This window comes from Octodon degus, unplaced genomic scaffold, assembly GCF_000260255.1.
Source record: "Octodon degus isolate 3935 unplaced genomic scaffold, OctDeg1.0 scaffold00160, whole genome shotgun sequence".
In the NCBI taxonomy this organism is placed as follows: domain Eukaryota; kingdom Metazoa; phylum Chordata; class Mammalia; order Rodentia; family Octodontidae; genus Octodon; species Octodon degus.
In genome coordinates, this window is record NW_004524736.1 from 6,602,582 (window position 1) to 6,607,472 (window position 4,891).

General features: G+C 38.2%; 1 non-coding gene and 1 pseudogene across 1 annotated transcript; both read right to left on the bottom strand.

Annotated features, from left to right (window-relative positions):
- Positions 1 to 3,440: 3,440 nt before the first annotated feature.
- Positions 3,441 to 3,865, bottom strand: LOC101574856 (annotated as a pseudogene).
- Positions 3,866 to 4,553: 688 nt separating this feature from the next.
- LOC111813042 lies at positions 4,554 to 4,660 on the bottom strand. Its single transcript, XR_002818387.1, has one exon. It is a non-coding gene; the product is annotated as a U6 spliceosomal RNA (small nuclear RNA).
- Positions 4,661 to 4,891: the final 231 nt, after the last annotated feature.

The window sequence follows — 4,891 nt, forward strand, 5'->3', positions numbered from 1 at the left end:
ATCTCGCCAGCCCTGAAAGTATTATTTTCTTTTTCTCACTGAATTGTTCTGATGTCCTCATCAAAAATCAATGGGTGCTAAATGTATAAGTTTATTTTTTAAATTTCAAGTATATTTTAATCATCTATGTATCTACCTTTCTGGTAGAACCATATAGTCTTGAATATTGCAGCTTTAGTAAGATTTAAAATTGGAAAATAGAAATGTAACTCTTCCAACTTTGCTCCTGCTTTTTCAAGATTGTTTGGCTTGGCCAGCAAGATAGCTCAGCGGTCTAAGGCACCTGCTTAGGCAAGCTTAGGCAGGTACGGAGGACCACAGTTCAATCCTTGGCACCACATGCCGTGCCATGCCTACCTTCAGGGCAGGCTGAGCTGACCAAAAAAAAGAAAAAGAAAAAGCCTAAAAAAAAAAGATTGTTTGGCTCTCCTGCATGCCTTGTGTTTTCATTTGGAATTTAGTATCAGATTGTCAATTTATATTAAAAAACTTTAAAAGACCTTTACAACTTCCATAGGGATTGTACTGATTCCATAACTCAATTTCAGGAGTTCTGCCATCTTAAAAATACTAAGTCTTCTAACCTGTGAACAGCATATACTTTCATTATTTAAGTCTTCTTTCTCTTGTTTCAAAACTGTCTCATCATTTTCATTACACAGCTAATGCATTTCTTTTGTGTCATTACAAGTGAAATCTTCAGGTCTTTCTACACATGTGCATTATCCTAGGCATGAGCATGCTGCATGTATGAATGTAGCATTCTAGAGACCCAAATATATAAGGACATTTCATTCCTAGTTTCTTCTTTTAAGCTTCTTGGTTACTCTATTATTTGTCCCTACCATTATTCACTGACTCAAGCAATGAAGTTAAACAATTAACTCTGTTTCTGACAAACACCTAAGGGAAAGTATTATTCCACCCCTACCTCCCACCCACACATAGACACACACTGGTGAACTCTAATCAAAAAAAGGAAGCCATGAAGTGATGTCTCCCAGGGAAACACCAGATAGATACAATAATGACAATTCTTTATGAATGAGGCTTTTAAGAAGCTCCTATTTCTTCCCAGAGTGGGGGACCCCTCTTGTGCCATTCCTTCCACGAGTGGCACACCCCATTTGATGGCTACCAGGCTGCTGATTTTCACTGCGAGTGTGGGCTTCTTGTTTTCAAGGCTACCATGGAGCTGAAAAGAGGGGCACAGGAACAGGGAAAGTTAAATTATCACAAAACTTACTGTTTCTAACTCAGATTCAGCCATTTTTCTTGAATAAATGCTCTATGGGTTACTACAAACCTTTGGCTAAATTTCTAGAGCTCAAGAAAAGTTGTTTCTGACAAGTTTGCTTGTGTTTTCATTGATTTTTATTGGGGAGAGGATTTTGAGGTTCTTTGTCTACTATTTTGCTAACATCACTTATTAATAGTAATCTCTTGATGGTCATATCATATTCTACTCTGTAGTGTTGGCTTGTCTATATCTTGTGATTTTCATATACTTATATATTATAATAAGTGGCCATTTATATATACAAAAAATAAATAAAACCTAAAACTAAAGTCTATGAAACATCAGTTGCCATCTCACAATGAGGTATGTTGTTTAGATAAGGGACCATTAACTAGGAACATTGTTTTAACTTTCTCTTGTTGGTTATTTTAGTTATCACTCCCACTTTACCTCAAACGACTAGAAATAAAGCCTTTAAAATAAGTCTGTTTGTTTTCATATGGGAGCAGCAATGAGAATAGGGTTGTATGGAAGCGTTCCAGGTAGTTTTGAGCATTAGCCTTGAGATAGAGAGGTAACTGTTCGGGTGCTCATATATATGCCTGTGTTGCTTGGTACCATCAGAGTTTACAGCTGTCGTCCCAATGTAATACCTACTAGCCACTTTTTACTCTCAAGAGGGCCCCAGATGGATGGCAAATTTTTTGGCCACCTTAATTCTTGTCAGCAGCAGGGGATAAAGAAGACAGCACATGACTCAGGGGTTCCTGCAAGGGTGGGAGACAAAGGAAGTCAGTCTAGTATCAGGAATGGAGCTGGAAGGAAATGTTTGAAAGGCCTTACTGCTCATAGTGGTGAATGCCCGAAATGCCAGCCCAGCGCTTAGGAGGCTCAGCCAGAAAGACTGAGGTAAATTTGAGGGTTACATAGTGAGTTCAAGGCCACACTTGACTACATAGCAAGACCCTAAATATACTGATTAGATCAATTGATTTTCAAATGTTAATCCAACCTTCCTAAGTCTTGGGATTGAACTCCACTTAGTTGTGACACATTTTCCTTTCCACTAAGTTTATTAATATTTTGTCTATATTTTATATATGTATGTTCATAAGGAATATAGCATGGAGTTTTATTTGACTCTCAGGCATGTGGTTTCAGTGTCAAGGCATTGTTAGCTTCCTAAAATGGAAACTGTGCTCTCTACTTTCTGAAAGAGAGTAAGATTGGTATTATTTTTCCTTAAATGTTTACTTGAAACCTACTTAGTCTGGAATTTTCCTTGCAGGAAGATTGTTTACACTCAGCTTTATTGAATTATGACTTACAAGCAATAAAATGCACCAATTTCCAGCATACAATTCAATGAATTTTGACAAAATATATGACCATGTAGCCACAATTGCAATCAATTCTCTCTTAAAATTTTCCTTTTGCTCCATTCCCCGCAGCATATCTTACTCTAGTCCTCGGCTACGGCTGATCTGCTTTTGTTACTGTGAATTACATTTGCATTTTCTAGAATTTCTTCTACATAGAATTGTGGTATGATTTTTGTTGTTCATCATTTTGTTTTGTAAAAAATACATATTTATGCTTTTTTATTTTTAACTGGCACATGGTAATGATATATATTAGGGGAAAATGTGAATATATATATATACACATATGCACACACACATATATAATGGATATACACACACAAATCAGAGTATATCCATCACTTCAGAATGCTGTTTTTCAAGGCTATGTTGCTATAGGCATTACTACTTACTTAGTTCTTTTTTATTTTTTAAAAATTTTTAAAAAACTTTTTTATATTTATATATATAATAACATGACATATCTATGTACAACATGGCTGGGACAGTTGAGGAAACTATACAGTGATGTTCGACATTTTCCCCTTACCACATGGACTTTAGATTAAGGATGACAGCATGAAGGAATGGAGCAAGAAACACAAAAAATTATATACAATTACAAACGACAATCAAGGAATTTGAGGGAGGGAGTCCAGGGATCCTGCTCTCTCTGTTCCTTCCTCACCAACCATTTCCTATCCAATCTGAATGACAGCCCAAAAGCTGAAGTCGGGACACATACAGACCTCGCCCCCCCGCCCCACCTTCCAGCAACAAGCTGGTCAGCAGCCCACAGCAGAATCAGTCTTTCCCAGGTAGCAAGCTAAGAAGACCTGACTAGGGGCCCACTCCATCCCTGCCTACGACATAGAAAAGTCCAGTGGGTGAGAAAGGGGAGCAGAGGAGGGCCCAGGTTACCCCGCAAGCTTGCTGGTGACGAGGGAGGACTTTCTCTGGGGTAGATCCTGTGGGGTGGGGATGTGGTCACCAGTCACCAGGTTCTTGTCTGGTCCTGCACTTGGCAGCTGCTTACTCTTCATCTTGGTTTTGGCCATGTTGTAGTCTCCTGAGTCAAAGTACTTTTGCCCTTTCTGGAGTCTCTTCATGAGGAAGTCAGAGCCTCCAGGCTTTTGTCCTAGGCTTAGATATTTGGCCTTTAGCTCTGCCTCCTCAGCTCTCTCAGGAAGAATGCCTTCTTTTTCCTGTCCTGCTTCTCCTCGCCGGTCTCCTCCACAGCGTTCTACTCTTGCTTCTGGGACATGGCGGGATTGAGACTGGAGTACAGGGAATCTGGGAAGTCAACCGGAGATGGGAAGTGGGAGGGGAAACGGGGACAACCTGAGCTGCTGCTTCGGCTCCTGTCACTATCTTAGTTCCTTTTTATTACTGCATAGGGAAGTATTGCAACTTGCATATCTATTTACCTGTTAATTGACAACTGGATATTTTTCAGATTTAGCTGTTATAAACAAAACTGCCATGAACATTCATGGATAGGTCTTTACATGGATGTATATTTTTACTTCTCTTGTTTAAATAAGAATAGAATTGCTGGGTGAGTGTATATTTATTTAACTTTGTAAGGAACTGCTAAACTCTTTCCCAAAGTAGTACCGTTTTGCATTCCCACCTAAAACATGTGAGGGTTCTGATTTCTCTACCTCTCCTCTAACACTTAGTAATCTAATTTTTAAAAGTTGTAGCCATTCTTGTGGATATGTCATAGTCAGTTATTCTGGCTTGGTTTGCATTTCTCTGGTGACTAATGACATCATGCATCTTTTGTGTGTTTATTGGTTAATTATGATCTTGTGAAAATTTCTTCAAATCATTTGTCTATTTTTAATATGGATAGTTTGTTTTCTTATTAATGAATATGGGAGCTCTATATGTGTTCTGGGTACAAGTCTTTTGTCTCATATATAGGTTGTGGCTACTTTTTTTTTTTTTTTAATATGGAATGCTTCACAAATTTGCATGTCATCCTTGCACAGGGGCCATGCTAGTCTTCTCTGTATCTTTCCAATTTTAGTATATGTGCTGCTGAAGCGAGCACTGTGGATACTTTTGGGGGGATGTCAGTTATAAATTCTACTTTTCAAAGATTTTTCCACTTTATTTAGGTTGTCAAATTTCACAAATGTATCCACGTAGGATCTGTGGCAATGATTCCTCTTTATTTGTTATATTTGGGGTATGTGTTCTTTATTCCTTGATCCAGCTTCAACTTTGCTGAAACTTTCTTTCTTTTTCTTTTCTTTTCCTTTTTCTCTTTCTTTCTTTCTTT